The following is a 19,600-nucleotide window of genomic DNA, read 5'->3' as shown; positions in this document are numbered from 1 at the left end:
ACTTGACCAAAAAATAAATAATACTTTGACCATAGTAGGATGTGTTTTTTCCTCAGGTTTGCACATAATGTTTTGGAAACATTAAGTATTCCAGTGCCTTTTTAAACGTGGTTAGTACTAAACCCATTTTATTGTGGAGTAGACTGAGTCACTAAATATGTAGACTATATTTTATGAAGGTACACAGGTGAATCACTGAAGACAGAATAGAATCAACAGACTTCAAATACTCTTAAATATCTCACTGTCAACAGGGAGAATCTTGTTCGTTACATAAAAATGACTAAAAAGTGTTCAGAGGAGAAGGCTGCTTGAGGAGGAAAGTAACAAAGTGGGTAAGAGACTCAACTGTTGGTTATAACTTTTTTTTACATTTCCCCCCTTGTTTTTCAGCTTCTTCCAGGTAAAGAAGTTATTTAAATCTATATCTGTTCCTTATTTTTTTGCTTGAACTTGATCAGGTAGGTAAGATTCTGTTTAATATGTAAATTATATCTGCTGACTGTACGTTTTATTTAATCTATTGTGTCTGGTTTTTATTTTTCTTCCTCAAGGTTTTTGTTGTTCAGTAATCTCTTACCAGTTGATTCCTCTTACCTCTTAGTTCCATTTAGACAGGGCTTTCCACTAGGACTGATCCTATTTACCTTTAGTCTTTAGTTTATTATAGCTTAGGTATTACTCTGAGTTTCCTATTGTTGGAATCATTATTTCTACTAACCTTGAATCTAGTTACAAGTACAGTATATGCTAGTTTTATGGTAACTTTATTATTTTTGCAAGTTTACCTCCTTCCTGGAAAGTCATACCAAATAATATTTTTTAACTAAATATAAATTGAGATGTATTCAGAAACTGTGTTAAGGACATATAAAGACCAGTAATGATAAAGATCCATGAAAGGGGCTGTTGGAAAATAGTTGCATATGGCTAGAAATCCCAAGGAAAGAAAAGGTAGAGTAAAGTAGCCTCTTCCCAGGACCATGGTGCTCAGTTTTTTGTTTATGGGTCAGAAAATCCCAAAGACTCAGCAGTCAAGCATTATGAAGAATCTGATCAAGTGCACAGCATCATCATTTCTGTTGTAAAAAGGGGATCCCTCCAGGTCAGGAAGTATAGGCAGGTAACCTTCATTCCTAGTAGCTTGGGGAAGCAGTCCTAGGTATTTATAGTCTCAGCCCAGTCTCCAAAGGAATCAAATGACAGAAGAGACTCAGCTAGAGAGAGACATGGTAATTAGGATAGAGAGCTCATTTCTAGGATCAGGAGGTAGTGGTGGGGCAGAAAACTATTACCTGATGCTTCTAAAGACAAATTCCCTAACACAGAACCAGATAATAGCTGTCACTTACTGAGTGCCTGCTGTCTCACAGAGACTGTGCTGGATTTATACACAAAGTCACTAATACTCACAGGAACTCTGCAAGGAAGTTATTATCTATCATTACATTTTACACATGAGGAAATTGAGTCCCAGAGAGGTCAAATAACTTCCCCCAGATCATAAAAGTAGATCTGTAACTTGGACACTGCTGCTGCTGCTGCTAAGTCGCTTCAGTTGTATCCGACTCTGTGCAACCCCTGAGACGGCAGCCCACCAGGCTCCCCCATCCCTGGGATTCTCCAGGCAAGAGTACTGGAGTGGGTTGCCATTTCCTTCTCCAATGCAAACTTGGACACAGGCCTGTGTAATTCCAAAGTCTATGTTCTTTCCATAATACCATGTTGTCTGTCTCTCCTAGCATGACCTTTCTATTCCTCCATCAGGGAAGACTCTTGCCCCTAAACACTCCATAGTATAGGAAAGGAAATCTCAGTAATTAAAATTTCATTTGGGCCAAAAAGTAGCCTTTTTTTTGGGTGGGGGGGGGAAGATTTATTTATTTCTATGCCAAGTCTTCAATGATGTATGTGTGCTTCCTCTAGTTGAGGCGAGTGGGGGCTACTCTTGGTTGTGGTGCGCAGGTTTCTCATTGCAGTGGTTTTTCTTGTTGCGGAGCAGGGGCTATAGGCGTGGGGGCTTCTGTAGTTGGGGCATACGGCTTTAATGTACAGGCTCAGTAGTTGTGGCACACAGGCTTAGTGGCTTCATGGTATGTGGGATTTTCCCTGCTCAGAGCTCCAACCCCATGTCCCCTGCGTTAGCAGGTGGATTCTTAACCACTGGACCACCAGGGAAGCCCCCAAAGTAGCCTTTTAAAAATAAAGGTTTTCTGGGAAAGTTAAGTCACGTGCAGCTTGGTGTGAATTAGAAAAAAAGTAATTAAACTAATAAGACAAACCAAATGAACACATTAATTAAGGATGGGAAAATAAGGGAGGTAACATTGAAAGAGGATGGGCAGGCTGGATGTACCAACTGGTTAGGGGGCAGGAGTTGGAAGGCAGGGAGATTGGTGAGCATGCCAAAAGGTGGATGGGGATCAGTTAAGGCAAGCTTCAGCTACTCTGAAATTTTAATTCTGGAGCCACTAATCAGACAGAAGCTCTTTTCTTTTGTTGTATAAGTGGCAATCTGTAGATCCCTGCTGGGAGTTCCCACTCACCCCTTGCTAAAGTCCTGTCTGAGAAAATCTGAAGTATGTGAATTGGGATATGTTGAAACTGTCTGTAGTTTAAGAATGGGAACCTCTTACTGGATGGTCCTCTGTGTTCTCACTTGTTAATTTTTCACACATTAAGAAGCTATTTTCCTTCTCTTTTTCACAGTCTGGGCAGCTTGCAGGGACAAATCAGAATTTGTAAAGTCAGCAATTCTTAAAATGTGGTCTGCAGACCTCTGGTGGTACCTGTGAACTCTGGTGGTCCTCAAGGTCAAAACTTTTTGCATAGTAATGTTGAGATGTTATTTACCATTTCATAGTAATGTTGAGATGTTTTGACATTTTCATTGATAGTGCAAAGCAATGGTGGGTAAAACTGCTGATGGCTTAGCATGAATCAGACTAGGGGTATCAAACTATACTAGTTTATATCACATTCTTCACCACCACCACACACACAGTGAAATAAATGTCAATTTTACTTAAGACTAGCCTTGATGAAGTCATAAACATTATTAACTTTATTAAATCTCAACCCTTTGAGAATAGATCTTTTTAATATTCTGTGTGATGGGGAAAGTATGCGTAAAGTATTCTGCTACATGAAGTATGATGATTTTCTCAAGGAGAAGCACTTACGCAATTAATAGTTTGACTTGCAAACTGAACTAGCACCTTTTTTCATGGAACACAATATATACTTGAAAAAATAACTGACAGTCAAACTATGGTTATTAGAACTTGAGTACTTGGCAGACATTGGCCCCAAAAGGAATAAAATGAGTCTGTCTCTTCAAGGATAACAATTGACAGTGTTTGTTGCCAATGGTAAAACTGAGCTTTCACATGAATATTAGAATTTGGGAAGTTGTATCTGCCATATGAACTCAGTAGTTTTTTAATACTTAAAGACTTTTCTGGGACTTACTGGTGGTCCAGTGGTTAAGACTGTGCACTTCTACTTCAGGGACTCTATCCCTGGTCAGGGAACTAAGATACTGCATGCAGCGTGGCCAAACAACAACAAAAAAAAGTGCAACAGGGAACTCTGCTCAATGTTATGTGACAGCCTGGATGAGAGGGGAGGCTGGGGGAGAATGGATACATGTGTATGTGTGGCTGAAACTTTGATGTTCACCGGAAACTATCACATCATTGATTGTTAATGGGCTATACCCCAACACAAAAGAAAAAGTTTTAAAAATGACTTGCCTGATGAGGTTAGTGGTACTATTTATGAATATAATTATTAAAAAATATTCTGTGTTAAAATATGCCAACATCTGGAAGATTTAACTTAGTGAATGAATATTTTCTTAATGATCAATATATGACCTTACAAAGTCACTCATGGGTAACAGAGCCTTTCAAAGTGTAAGACCAATGGGTTTAAATGTGATAGAGTATAAAGATGTCATCCACATAGTTTCTGATTCCCCCTTGCACCTAACCTTTAATCAGTCACCACTCGTTGAGTTTTGGTGTAGTATCAAAAAAGAATATCCACAATTATCTAAAAAAAAAAAATCTATTAAATATTTCTCATTTTTCCAACTACTTGTCTTTTTGAGATTGGATTTTCTTCATACACTTCTACCAAAACAACATATATCACAATATAGTGCATGAAGAAGCAGATATGAGAATCATCTTTTTTTAAACCAGACACTTAAAAAAATAGCAGAAAATGTAAAATAATGCCAACCTTCTCATTATATTTAAGAAAATATAGTTAATTTAAATTAAAATGTTAAGATGTAATGGGTTTATTATTAATTTTAAGAAAATATTTTTAAAATGTTTTAATTTCTAAATCGAGTAGATATTAATAAATGTAACCCATATAAACAAAAATTCTTTGGGATCCTCAACAATTATTTAAGAAAGTAAAGGTGTATTGATGCCCAGAGTTTGAGGTCGTGTGTTCCAAGGCAAGGAGGAAGTGTGAGCGTTAATCCAGTCAGTCATTCTGGATTCTGTGAGACTTAACTTGTCTGCAGCATAGGAGGAGCACGGTCCAACACGTTGGGAAGGGGTGGGCTCAGAACCAGTCCCACGGGAGAGTTATGTGCTCTTGTCCATGTCTTCAAGAAGCTTGTGATTATGGAGCTGAAATTGCTGATGTGATCTCTTAAGTGCTGGTTTCAAAAGATACAGCTTCTTATCTGTTTGTGCTTGACCCCACGAAGAACCATAGGGATGCCTTTCACACCTGTCTTGGCTCCCTAACCCTTCCAGTGCCTGAATTAAGAGTAGATTCTCAAATAATTAGAGGGCCAGTTGGTAGTCAGGGGTATTTGGTATAGAATCAGATGGGTGCATTTATTCATCTAGCATGTTTCCTGAATGCTTGCCATGCTAGACTCTATACTAAGCACTGGGAATACAGTAGGGAACCAGGCAGGTGTGTTACCTGTTCTTATGAAACTTACGTATTTTTATTTTCCCCAGAAAATGCCCTTAATCTTCCTTTAGAATTGAGGGCCTGTGGCAGCTAGTGCTGTGTACTGTCTAACTGGATTGGTAATAGAGTGAGTTCTGGTGTTTGCAGTACTATCGGCTCTCAAAGAAAATCAAGAAGGGAGGCTGTGCTGGCAGGGAGGATTCTCTGGAGAAGGGAATGGCAACCCTCTCCAGTATTCTTGCCTGGCAAATCCCATGGACAGAGGAGCCTGGTGGGCTACAGTCTATGGTGGTGAAAAGAAACCGCCATGAGACTAACACTTTCACTTTTTTTAGATGAATTAAGGGTATTACTTAGGACTTCCCTGGTGGCTCAGACGGTAAAGCGTCTGCCTGCAGTGCGGGAGACCCGGGTTCGATCCCTGGGTTGGGAAGATCCCCTGGAGAAGGAAATGGCAATCCACTCCAGGACTATTGCCTGGAAAATCCCATGGATAGAGGAGCCTGGTAGGCTACAGCCCATGGGGTCGCAAAGAGTTGGACTCAACTGAGCGACTTCACTTCACTTAAAGGGTATTACTTGAGAACAACTGTCAAGGTGAACTCAGATCTCTCAGGATTGGTATTGGAGGGAGGCACTCAGCATGGGCAGGCACGGCATTAGCATCTGTGTGTGGGCAGTGGGAATGGTCACAAATACCGTCCTCCCTGTGCCAGCAGCTCATGCATGCTCTCCTGTTTACTCCTCAGAATACTATCTGTGAGGTGCGCAGTGGTGCCACCTTCATATGAAGAGGAAGCAAAGCATAGAAAAGCATTGATAGAGAGGATAGTTGACTTGCTAGTAAACACATTGGTAATTCTTGGCCGCTCCCATCTACTTCCTCCACCTCCCTCCTCAGAACCTTTCGTGACTCACCCTTCCTGCCTTGTGTGTGGTGTTCATAGTACGGATATCATGATAGGTATTCCTAGACGTGAAGATGGCTGTTGTAACCAGAGGTTGTGCAACCTGCTAGCGTGACAGCTGTACCTTGGCTCTTCCTGTGTGGAAGCTCCCACTCACAGGGCTCACTGATATATGAAGTCTTGTATCTTGGTCTTGAGGGTCTGCCCTGTGACTTTGATATGTGTAGCAGACAACATCAAAGTAATCCTCTTAATTTGGTCTGGCAGCTGCTGCCATTCTTCAGCTATCGATGTAGAAAGCAGATATTAAGTCTTAGAGGACATGAGTGACAGTTTGCCACAAGTATGGATCTGGATGCTGTATGTTACTAGCCCAGGGGTTCTGAGATGCGTCACCCTTGTCCCCCCAGGCTGCTTACAGAAAGCATGGCTTTAATGCCTTCAGCAGAAGGGAGAGGAACTAACATTTGAGTTGTACTGATGAATTAACATTCCCTTTTCATGCCAGTGTTTCACATCTCTCTCACTTAATCCTCACAATGACCTTGTGGGGCTGCTGGGTGTAATTCTGTTTTGCAAGTGAGGAAGCAGATGCTCAGCATTTTAGTAGCTTGTTCACCATTGCTGTGTCAAGCCTAGACCTGTCTGGTTCCTCGTTCACTTCTTCAGAGATGGCTTTCCTTAAACAAATAAAAGCCCCTTACAGGGACTTTCCTGGTGGTCCAGTGGTTAAGACTCAACGCTTCCAATGCAGATGGTGTGGGTTTGACCCCTGGTTGAGGAAGTAACATCCTACATGCTGCCAAAAACAAACAAAAATAAAGCCAGCCCCTTACAGGCAGAGGTGCCCAGGCTAGTTCAGATCTCACCACTTTGGTAACTGATACTTATTTGTTCAGCAGATGTGTTTTAGGCACCTGTTTACATGCCAAGCACTGGCAGGAGAGGAGATGAATAAGGCACAGAATTGTTCTTTTTTAAAAAAATAAATAACATCCTTATTGTCTCATGTAATATATTTTTTAAAACATTTATTTATTTATATTTATTCTTGGCTGTGCTGGGTCTTCATTGCTGCATGCAGGCTTTCTCTAGTTGCAGTGAGTGGGGAATACTCTGTTGTGGTTCACAGGCTTATAATTGGGGCGGCTTGTCTTGTTGGGGAGGATAGGTTCTAGGCGCTGGGCTCAGTAGTTGCAGCTCCTGGGCCCTAGAGCACACGGGCTTCAGCAGTTGCGGCCCACTGGCAAAGTTGCTCTTTGGCACATGGGATCTTCCTAGATCAGGGCTCCAACCCCTGTTGCCTGCATTGGCAGACAGATTCTTAACCAGTGGTCCACCCAGGGGGGACCACCCCTGGGGAAGTCCCACAGTGCCGTTCTTTAAGGTCATTTTTCTCATTTGTTTCTGTCTCCTTTCTGAAGGCCATGGAATCACAGAGTAGCTGTGATAGGATGTTGGATAGGTGTTCTCCTGGTAGAAAAAAATAGGAAGGAATTCAAGGCCATAAACAAAAACAAGTTAGAAAACATCATGACCTGTTCGTTTAGAGTGACCATACTAAAGAGGGTCTGATGGAGAGAATGATGAGAGATTAAAGCATAAAAGTAAAGAGACTTTATCAATAGGAAGTGGGGATCTCTGGGAAGTTGTTCTGTTTTTTATGAATGAGACTTAAATTTTATCTGTAGAAATGTTCATTTTAGAAAATATAAGAGACTGCAGTATAATAAAATACAAAAGTTACATATAGTTATATCCAGAGATAACCACTATTAACATTTTTTGTGTATCTCTTATGTATCCTGTGTACTGTTTTGTTATTAAAGTATTTTGCATGTTATTACAAGTTCTTAATAATTTCTCCATTGTTATATTCCATGTAATATTTTTATTTAGCCATTCCATTGTGGTTGGACAGTTTCTGTTGCCAATTTTTTGCTATTATGGAATAACAGGTTACAAAATATTTTTCTTCGGGCATAAAATTTTTGTTGAATACTTAGAATTATTTTCTTAGGATAGATTATTGTAATTAATTTCTGGGTCAGAGTATGAACATTTCTAAAGTTCTAGAGCCTTTTAAATAATGTGTATTATTTAGTAACTCCACAAGTTTAAGTGGGCCTTAGGAAGCATCACTACAAACAAAGCTAGTGAAGGTGATGGAATTCCAGTTGAGCTATTTCAAATCCTGAAAGATGATGCTGTGAAAGTTCTTCACTCAGTATGCCAGCAAATTTGGAAAACTCAGCAGTGGCCACAGGACTGGAAAAGGTCAGTTTTCATTCCAATCCCAGAGAAAGGCAATGCCAAAGAATGTTCAAACTACCGCACAATTGCACTCATCTCACACACTAGTAAAGTAATGCTCAAAATTCTCCAAGCCAGGCTTCAGCAATATGTGAACCATGAACTTCCAGATATTGAAGCTGGTTTTAGAAAAGGCAGAGGAACCAGAGATCATATTGCCAACATCCGCTGGATCATGAAAAAAGCAAGAGAGTTCCAAAAAAACATCTATTTCTGCTTTATTGACTATGTGAAAGCCTTTGACTGTGTGGATCACAATAAACTGTGGAAAATTCTTCAAGAGATGGGAATACCAGACCCCTGACCTGCCTCTTGAGAAACCTGTATGCAGGTCAGGAAGCAACAGTTAGAACTGGACATGGAACAACAGACTGGTTCCAAATCAGGAAAGGAATATGTCAAGGCTGTATATTGTCACCCTGCTTATTTAACTTATATGCAGGGTACATCGTGAGAAATGCCAGGCTGGAAGAAGCACAAGCTGGAATCAAGATTGCCGGGAGAAATATCAATAACCTCAGATATGCAGATGACACCACCCTTATGGCAGAAAGTGAAGAGGAACTAAAGAGCCTTGTGATGAAAATGAAAGAGGAGAATAAAAAAGTTGGCTTGAGGCTCAACATTCAGAAAAGTAAGATTATGGCATCTGGTCCCATCACTTCATGGCAAATAGATGGGGAAACAGTGGAAACAGTGACAGACTTTATTTTTTCGGGCTCCAAAATCACTATGGATGGTGACTGCAGCCATGAAATTAAAAGATGCTTGTCCCTTGGAAGAAAAGTTATGACCAACCTAGATAGCATATTAAAAAGCAGAGACGTTACTATGCCAACAAAGGTCCATCTAGTCAAGGCTATGGGTTTTTCCAGTAGTCACGTATGGATGTGAGAGTTGGACTATAAAGAAAGCTGAGCACCAAAGAATTGGTGCTTTTGGACTGTAGTGTTGGAGAAGACTCTTGAGGGTCATTTGGACTACAGGGAAATCCAACCAGTCCATCCTAAAGGAAATCAGTCCTGAATATTCATTGGAAGGACTGATGCTGAAGCTGAAACTCCAATACTTTGGCCACCTGATGCAAAGAGCTGAGTCATTTGTAAAGACCTTGGTGCTGGGAAAGATTGAGGGCAGGAGGAGAAGGGGACGACAGAGGATGAGATCATTGGATGGCATCACCGACTCAATGGACATGGGTTTGGGTGGACTCTGGGAGTTGGTGATGGACAGGGAGTCCTGGTGTGCTGCGGTTCATGGGGTTGCAAGGAGTCGGACACAACTGAGCGACTGAACTGAATTGAACTGAACTGAACTGAACCACAGGTTCAATGAGTTTTCCCTGTAATTGGTATTAAGAAATAATAATAATAGTTTCTTTAAAGTTATTTTTTTGTTATACTAACATAGTGATGATATTGTATTGAATATCTCTCATATGTGTGAGGTATCTTGTAGTTCTTTTTGTGTAAGTCTTTCATGTTCTTTGCCATTTTTATTTAATTGAATTATTGGCCTTTTCCTATTGACTTGTAACTGTAGTATATGTGTAAAGAAAATTGGCCTTGTATCTCTGATATGTTGAAATTGTAATACTGGTTTTGATTTAAAATTGAATCAAAAGCTAGGCTGAAAAGTGTTATGCTTACAGATAAGTTGTTACAGACAGGTAGTGAGGGAGCAGTGGTATTCACTGTAATAAATACATCACTTTACCTTCAAAAAATTAGTTTTTGCCAATTTGAGGGGTAGAAATATGTCTTTATTTCAATCTATTTCTGATTATTAATGTGGCAAAAATTTTCCATGTGTTTTATTATATTATCTGAATTGTCTGTTCATGTTTCTCTGGAAACCCTTATGTAGCAATTTCTATGAGCCACTGCTGTTAGCACTTCAAGTGTTAACTAATTTAGTTATGTTGTTCTGTGAGATAAATATTACTGTTATGTTCATTTCACAGCTTAGGAGATAAGACACAAAGACGTTAGAGAACTTGCTCAGCGTCATACAAACAGTAAGTGATAGAGCTGGAGCTTGATACTAGGGAATGTCTCCAAAGGCCAGGCCTTGCTGAGCTGCTCTCTGATCTAACCTGTGCTTATGCTCTTATTGGTCATGGTTCTCCCACTAACTTCTATACACACGCATGCATGCACACCCACACACATACACACGCACATATGCACATCTCACACACCATTAGCACTATTTTTGGAAATAACCACTGCATTGATTGGGCTGTTCATGTGTGCTCTGCTTTTATATAAATGGATCAAGAGGGTGGAGACTGATGGTTGTATAGAACTCACATCAAAATCCATACATATATAACTTCTATTCAAGTAAATTTCTGTCTTGGAATGAATGCAAGTAGAGAAGCTGATTATCCATTTAAGAAAACAATACACAGTTTATAAAAAAGAATTTCTCTAAAGTAGGAAGTAGAAAATATATCTTTGTATTGTGCAAAGATAATGGCTGGCTTCCTATCATGGCGGGTGGCACAGCGTTACTCCTCTTTTTGAGTTGTTAGAATTAAATAGGATGTTTGTAATGTATCTAACATGGTGTTTAATTAATGTCCTCTTCTCAATGTGCTGAGATATGAAAAGGATAGATTAAGCTTTTATAAGGCAAGTAAATCTCTTTTTAATTGCCACATATACATTATTGTAAATAGTTGATTCTTTTAATTCTTTCAACAAATGTTGGAGGGGCTGCTTTTGTACATAAAAGACGTAAGTTCTGCCTTTCATGGGCTCGTAGTCTATTGTGGCTCATTAGTCATCACAAGCAGAGGAGTCTGCTTCTCTGAGCTTTTGTTTCTTCATCTATGAAGTGAGGATGTAGTGAGGTTGTATGTAAAATGCCCATACTGTTCCTGACACATAGTCAGTGCTTAGTAGTAGCTGCTAGTTCATGTTAATATTATGCAGCCATTAAAAATGATTCACATAGAATTTTTAATAATAGTAAGGGGAAATTTTCTGTACTATAATGATTAATGAAAAAATAGAATTTAAAGTAGTGTTTATATAATAGTCACATCTTGCTTCGAAAAGTATAGGAAAAAACTGGAAAGAAATGCACAAAATGGGAATAATCACTCAAATATTTGTGCATCTATCTTGCCATGCTATAGGTACTGAGGAAACACAGGTGAATAAGAGCTGATTCTTCCTTAGGGGAACATTTTACTTATTCTGGGGGAACCTTTTTAGTAGGGGAGACAGATGATCACAATCCAGTATTGGCTGAAGTATAGGGAGAAGTCAGGCAAGCTGCCTTGACCTCTGCCGTGAAGAGGGGATGGTGGTATTAGTCACTGAGAAAGGGGACGGAGTTTAGACTAGGGAACATGATGACTTTTGTTTTGGACACATTGTGATTGTACAGTGTGGATATATATATAGGCTCGTGGGTGTGTAAGTCTAGATGAGCAGGAGATAGAGATTTGGGAAGGCTTAATCGCCAGGTGAGGTTTGAGGCTGTGAGAATAGACGGAGACACTCAGGGAAAGTTTGCAAAGTAAAGTGACAGTTAGGTCTTGATTACATACAGACGGTGAAATTTTGAATAATTTTGTTTTCTTCCTTTGCTTTATTCATTTAAAAAATTCCTACCATGTAAATGTGTTTCCTATAATGCGCATGTGTTTTGATTAGAACAAGGTGTGGCTACGTGTGACAGCAGACCTACAACAACAGTGGCTTAAAGTAGATCTAGGCTTACTTCTCTGTCGCCTAAGAGAAGTTTAGACAGAAGTAATGCGTCCAGGGCTTAGACGGTACTCTACCATGTTGGAGATGATACCGAGTCCTCCTGTCTTTATGTTCCACAGTCCTGAGTGTTTGTCTTCTATCTCACATCCCGAGATGAGTGCCCCAACTCCAGTCATCAGTTGGAAGAAGAGTTGAAGGACGACATGTCCTTTCCATTTGAGAACAATTTCTGAATCTTGCTCCTGACAGTTCGTTTACTTCCTATAGGCCATAATATTGTCACTTAGCCATATATTTGTTGAAAGAAGATGGGGCAATGAAATCGTTATTTTGGGGAGCTAAAAATCAAGAATCTAGTTAGTGATACTAGTAACATCTAGGTTTTGCCTGTGGAAAAGCTGAGGTTGGTTTGTCTGAAGGAATTAGTACAATAATTTCCATATAAAACATACATTCATATCCTACTTCAATCTTAAGAAGAGGCACAATACTAAGGTCAAGATGGTAGTAAGTTGGAAAATACTTCGTCTTCTTAGAAAGGCCAATGACCAAACATTGAACCAGAGGCCTAGTAAACTCACTTAATGGTTAACATTGAACCCTGTCAAGATAAGTAGGTCATCTAGCTTCCTTTATTGCAACACAGCCTCAAGAGAGTTCCTGAAATTATTGAAAGATTAGGTGACAATTGTAAACCTGTAGATAAAGGAGTTCAGAAATACTTTGGTCTGTCCTTAGAATGGAAAAGTTGGTCTTAATACATCTGAGGTTATAAATGAGATGTAGGTCACTTTTAATTCAGATCAGGCTCTGGAGTATTATTTGCCAATCCGGAAGATTCAAGGCTGATTTATGGGTGACCACACACCTCCACCAATGACTGGTCATCAACTGTCTTGGGATTAATAATGATAATAAACTGTATAGTACTTATTCCATCTGTAAGATCTAAAAGCTGTTTACAACTATTAATTAATACATGACTCCTTGACTGGTGGTGAGGGTGGCTGATCTCTAGTCTTACAAGATGAAATGTATGAGGGACTTCCCTGATGGTGCACTGACTAAGACTCTGTGCTGCCAGTACAGAGGGGGATGGGTTCACACCCTGATTGGGAAACTAAGATCCCACATGCTATGCAGCCAAAAAAAAAAAAAAAGAGAGAGACATCTGAGACTTGACTTCAGTAAAGCCTGTTCCTCCTGAGGTTCTGCTGGCCAGTTGTTTTCTAGGTTAAAAATGTTTTCTTTCCTCTAGAATTGAAATGGGACACCATGAGACCTAAAACAAATGGGGTGTAGGAAGGGAATGTTTATGCTTGTTCCAGTGTCTGTACATATAATACAAAATGCATGTACTATTTTTTTTTAAGTTCCTCATGTCTTTTCATTTCTTTTACCAATTTGGTTGAGAAAATTATGTTTTTCTTTTACCAGGGAAAGAACAAGCTCTGAGCCATGAGAATGGATGACTATGAAAAATGACATGCTTAAATATATACTGCTAATTAAAAGAAAGATGAATAGGTTACCCCCTTGAATTAAGTTTTTTTTTTTTTTGAATTAAGTTTTATACAGAGTCTAGTGTAACACATTTTAAACAGTTATTGTGGGAAAATCCTAATACTGAGGCCTTCCTTAGATTTGTGCCATGCCTAAAGGACATAACGATGATAAGAACAACTCAAATATTGAATACCTATACCACATTCTGAGCCGTTTACATCTACTTACTCATCTAATTTCCACAACTGCCACATAAACTGCAGGTACTGTTTCTTTTTTTTAAAAAAATCACCATTTACTTATCAGTAAACTGAGGCACACAAAGGTACTGGAAACTTCCTAAGGACGTGCCACTTGTCAGCAGAAATGCCAGGTTATGTGACGTCAGAGGAGGCTCCCGTAACTATTGCTCTGTACTGCTTGTCAGTAGAAAGCTGTCTGAGGCTACGGGACCAGCTCAGATATTCACAGAAGAGAAGACCCAGGCACATTTGGAGGCAGAAGTGCTTAAATATTAAATAGTCCTGGATACAAGAGAAGGAGGTGATGTTTAAGGGATGTTGTGTTCCCAGGACCATTTGGAATTAGAATAGGTCATGGGGCTGTGGTAAAGGTGAGCTTTACTGTTAAGTCCCTACCCTTCTGAGATTGCAAAGAAGTCTGGATATAGAGAGCTGCTGTGCAGAGGAGCTATAGGAGGGAAAGTAGTTTGTACCTGAGGACCTTGAACATTCAGGTGTGTGCTGGAACTGGTTCTTACTAGGTCAAGAGAGCCATGGTTAAACATCCAGGGATTTTGCAATCAGGTTGGTAGCTTGAAATCAGCCTAAATGGGGGTTTTTATACCATGGAAATTGGCAAATGCTCCAAATGAGGGCTTCCCCCCACTACAGTCCAAAGCTGGTTTCCCAGAACACCTTAGACTCTTTTCTCTACTTCACTAACATTTGAAAGCCTGCCATCCTACCAGTTGAATTCCAATCTCGAGTGAGTGCCTGCCTGCTATGGGGAAGGCACTGTGCCAGGTACTAGGGGTGCAAAAACCAGCCCCTGAATGAAAAAGACTATGGTGGAGAGAGAACATGGGGCCTGTGTCCTGGACTAGCTATTAGACCTTTGGCCACTCACTTGTCCTTGGTTTACTATCTGCATATGGAGGTGATGATACATCTCCCAGAAGGTTATTAAGATGATTAATGAGAACATGACATGTAAAGCTCCCGCCAGAGAGGTGCTTAGTAAGCGACAGTTCTGAGAGTGGCAGCCATGTAAACAGAAAGCTTTAATGTAGCTTGACGTAAAAAATAAAGATGGAGTGACTAATGCTGTGTTTGATCAGAGAAGGCTTCACAGAGATTATGGTCCCCCAAGCAGGATTTCAGAGTTTTCAAGGTAGATCTTTCATGGATGAATTCTGACCTGATTCTTGTCAGAAAATTCATCCTTTCTTTTGTCCCTAGAGCATGTTCCTTTTGCCTCTTTTTCGGCCCATACCTCACTATACATTACTGAATAGTAAGACAAACAGTAGATTTAGAAATAGGCACACCTAGATTTATATCCTGACTTCAGCACACCTGCTTTGTGACCTTTGGCAAGATTCTTAACTTCCTGGAATTTCTGTTTCTTATTTTATAATATGGTGTAATACTTGGGTTATTGTGAGGATTAACTGAAAATGTAGGGGACAGAGCCATACACTGAACTGCCTTGGGAACCCCAGACTGACCCTAGCATTTATTTACTGTTTCATCTCCCCTTACATTTTGGCATCTCATGCAAAAACACGCCATTTCTTTTCTACTACGGTGTCTTTATACATGATTCCCTCTGCCAAGAAAAATTCAGTTCATGAGGTAGAAGAGCATCGTGGTAAGAGCCAAGGGCTGGGTATCAGCCTCAGCTCTGCCATTCATTAGCGAGGTGACCATGGGAAGATGATTTTTGACTCTATACCTCAGTTTTTTCAGTTGTCTGTAAAATGGGGAAAATAATGGTATCTCACTCATCAGATTATTGCGAGGATTAAATTAGCCATATAAAAACCCAAGTCTATGCCTGGTACATGGTAAGCACTGAAAACCTCTCAGGACTTCATCCCACTCCCATTCCTACCACGTTTATTATTCCTCCAGATATAATTCAAATATCACCTGCTTTGTGAAGTCTTCTTCAATCTCCCTACACCTTCATTCACTTGCCCTCTGTGAAGCTGATGGACCACCACGTGTTCCAGGTACACTTCCTAAGCATATTGCAGGGTGTTATTTTATCCAGATCACCCCATATGTTCTTATTTACTATCCCAGCTGCCCTCTGCGTGTGATCAAATTTTTGAAGGTCAAATTCACCTTTATAGGAGGACTGAGAATCTTTGATAGCTGACCCTGTCATGTAGAGACTCTCCCCTCCCCTTTTCCTCTTAGAAAAAGATTGAATCTACAAGTTAACTAGTCATATCCCTATTGTACAGATTGAGGCTTTCAACAAATAATTATTTTAAAATATTAATGTATGTATTTGGCTGCACTGGGTCTTAGTTGGGCACATGGGATCTTCAGTTGCAGCATGTGGGATCTAGTTCCCTGGGCCCCCTGCATTGAGAGACCTGAGTTTTGGCCACTGGACCACCAGGGAAATCATTCAACAAATATTTATTGAGCAGTTACTAAGTGTGGGCCCTGAATTAAGTGCTGGGAAGACTGTGGGGGACATAAATAATCTTTGCCACATGTGGCTATTTACATTTAAATTAATTAAACATAAATGAAACTTAAAACTCACATCTGTACTTCTCGTATTTTCTGAGCATTAAACAGGGAGAAATCAAATGGAGATGCTGGGAATTGAACCCAGGACCTCATACATGCAAAGCATGTGCTCTACCACTGAGCTACATCCCCAAGTGCTCTAGTTGTGCTTTATTTGTTCAATAACTACATGTGGTTAGAGGCTATTGAGTTGGACAGTGCTGATACAGAATATTTGCATCATCACAGAAAGTTCTATTGAACTAAGCTATTCCGGAGGGGAGGCTGACATTGATCAAATATCCATACATGAAAATATAACTGCAACTGTGGTAAATACTAATCAGAAAGAATGCATGGTGACACAGCATTTCAGAGGGCAATTTGGCAAGACGTGTTTGAACGAAGATTTGTTAAGTGAGTTAGCAAAGCCTATAGTTAGATTAATTAAAGAGATTGAACTTTCTTTGCTACATCTACTGTGGGAATGAACCATTCTCAGCAATCAGACTATTACAGAAAATGCCAGTGTTACTTTGAAGGGATGCACAGTTATTGTGAAGAGTCCTAAAGGCACCCTGTGGAGGGGCTTCAATCACATCAATGTAGAGCTCAGTCTCCCTGGAAAGAAAAAGAAGGGGCTCCAGGTTAATAGATGGTGGGGAAATAGAAAAGAATTGACGACTCTTTGCACTGTTTGTAATCATGCACGGAACATGATCAAGGGTGTAACACTGGACTTCTGTTACATGATGAGGTCTGTGTGTGCTCGCTTCTCCATCTATGTCAAGAATGTTTCTCTTCTTGAAATCCAAATTTGGGGAGGTGAAAAATACATCCCCTTGGGGTTCAGATGAAGCAAGATGTTGCTTGTTCAGTGTCTCAAGCCCAGAAAGATGAGTTGATTCTTGAAGGAAACAACACTAAGCTTGTTTCAAATTCAGCTGCTTTGATGCAGCAAATGATAACAGGTAAAAACAAGGATATTAGGGACTTCCCTGGTGCTGTAGTGGCTAGGAATCCCCGCTCCCAATACAGGGGGCCTGGGTTTGATCTCTGGTCACGGAATTAGATACCCCCATGTCTAACTAAGACCCAGCACAGTAAAAAAAAAAAAAAAAAGAAAGAAAGATTATTATTTTTTTAAACAAACAAGAATATCAGAAAATTTTTGAATGGGATCTGTCTTTCTGAAAGGGAACAGTTCAGCAAGCTGATGAATAAGATCTGAGTGGTCTGGCTACAGAAACAGCAAGATGCCAGATGGTTTTTTGGACTCATTTGTGATATTTAAAGATGCAATAAAAGCTCTTTTGATTTGAGGGGTGAAAAAGAGATTGAAAAAAAAGGCTAATGGCTAGGGCATAGAGATGGAGAGATTTGGGTGACTCTCAAAAGAGGTAGAAGGACCACAGAAGACCTTGTAGAAAAAGGGTGAGAAAGCTGAGAGGCTTAGTAACTTGACTCTCTAATCAGTGATAGAAACCCAGATTTGACTTAAGTCTGTGCTGCATAATGGATGTATATTCAAAGGACTTTACCTCTGTAATTTACAGATCTCATCTTGCTACTTTCCTCTTTGGAAATCACCAAATTTCCCTAGATTATTTCTTCAGCAAAAAATATGCTATAATAATTTCCTTCTTAGACAAAACAAACCCCAAAAAACCTTCCTACATCCCTCTTCAGCTACTTTCCCGTTTTGTTTTTTTCCTTCTTCTGTTTTTACAACAAAACTCCTTGAAAGAGTTGGCTATACTTATTACCTCCAGGTAGCTCAAGTGGTAAAGAACGTGCCTGCCTATGTAGGAGATGCAGGTGACTCAGGTTCAATTCCTGGGTCAGGAAGATCTCCTGGAGGAGAAAATGGCAATCCACTTCAGTATTCTTGCCTGGGAAATCCCATAGACAAAGGAGCCTGGTGTGGGCTACAGTCCATGGGGTTTCAAAACATGACTGAGTACACATGCGTTACCTCCATGTCCTTTTTGCTTTTTTTCTGTTTCTTGTTGAACCTCCTCTACTTAGGCTTACCTCCTCCCTCACACATCCTTATCATTTTCAATGAAGTCAGCAATGACTTTGCTGACTCAATCCTTATCTTGTAGGATTTCTTAGCAACACCTGATATAACCGATCTTCCTTTTTGGATCACGTTTTCCTCGGCTTTTGATTTACCACATTCTCTTGTTTTCCTTCATTGCCCTCCAGCGCCTTCTCAGCCTCCTTTGCTGGACATGTCTCCTTTGCACTTTGCCAGGGCTCAGTCCTGGATTGTCTTCATTTCTCCAAATACATTAACTTACTAGGTCATTTCATATAGTCCCATGATGGCTGATTTTATGGTACCCAGTTGTTTGATCAGACTGATACCAGTCTAGATGTTGCTGTGAAGGTGTTTTGTTTGTTTTTTGACATGATTAATAGCAAAATCAATAGACTTTGAGTAAAACAGATTACTCTCCATAAAGTAAGAAAGCTTCCTATAATCAGTTGAAGGCCTTACGAGAAAAGATTGAGATTTTTTTTCCTCTCCTTTTTCAGAGGAAAAAAAATTGGGCCTTCATGCTCAAGACTGCAACATTAAGACTGCTGGAGTTTCCAGCCTGCTGGCCTGTTCTATAGGTTTCAGACTTGCCAGCCCCGACATCCTGTGAACCAAATACATCTCTCTCTGTCTGTGTTGCTTTTGTTTCTCTGAAGAACCCAACATTATATACAATTCTATATCCATGGCATTAAGTATCTTTTATGTTTGACTTCCAGTTTTTATTTCTAATGCTGACTTCTCCCTTGAATTCCAGATTTGCATACCAACTGCCTACTCAAAAATCCCCATTTGAATAGCAGTAGGTCTCTCAAACCACACCATGGATTTGTCCGGAACTGTTGCTTTCCATCTCTCCCGGCAACCCACTCCAGTGTTCTTGCCTGGAGAATCCCAGGGACAGGGGAGCCTGGTGGGCTGCTGTCTATGGGGTCACACAGAGTCAGACACGACTGAAGCAACTTAGCATCAGCAGTAGCAGCAGGTCTCTCAAACCACACCATGGATTTGTCCAGAACTATTGCTTTCTATCTCTCCCATCTTTTCTCCTCTTCCCTGAGCATCCCCGCTTTTAATTAAGGAGTACCCACATCTATCAGCCAAGGTCAAAACACTGGAGTCATCATTGATTTTTTTCTTTCTTTTATTCCATCCATTTGTAAAACTAATTAGCATTATCTTCAGATAATATAGTCTCACCTCACTAATCCAAACCTTCATCATCTCAGCTTGTACCACCCACAGTAATTTCCCGACTGGTCTGCGTTCCTCCACTTTTGAGTTTCGATCTTAGTCTGTTCTCCACACAGCAGAGCAATCCTGTAAGGGTGCAAATTAGATCATTTCTCTCTCCTCTCTTGTGACACTTTGGCTTCTTATCACATTAAGAATGAAATCCAAAGT

The 19,600-nt window shown here is 40.0% G+C and overlaps 1 non-coding gene and 1 pseudogene across 1 annotated transcript; one reads left to right on the top strand and one right to left on the bottom strand.

Moving 5' to 3' along the window:
- Positions 1-16,230: 16,230 nt before the first annotated feature.
- Positions 16,231-16,302, bottom strand: TRNAA-UGC. Its single transcript has one exon. It is a non-coding gene; the product is annotated as a tRNA-Ala (tRNA).
- A 344-nt stretch (positions 16,303-16,646) lies between these two features.
- Positions 16,647-17,221, top strand: LOC113893448 (annotated as a pseudogene).
- Positions 17,222-19,600: the final 2,379 nt, after the last annotated feature.

Source organism: Bos indicus x Bos taurus, chromosome 5 (genome assembly GCF_003369695.1).
Source record: "Bos indicus x Bos taurus breed Angus x Brahman F1 hybrid chromosome 5, Bos_hybrid_MaternalHap_v2.0, whole genome shotgun sequence".
Classification (NCBI taxonomy): Eukaryota; Metazoa; Chordata; class Mammalia; order Artiodactyla; family Bovidae; genus Bos; species Bos indicus x Bos taurus.
Note: the sequence above shows the minus strand (reverse complement) of the source record. Positions and strands in the feature narration are given on the sequence as shown.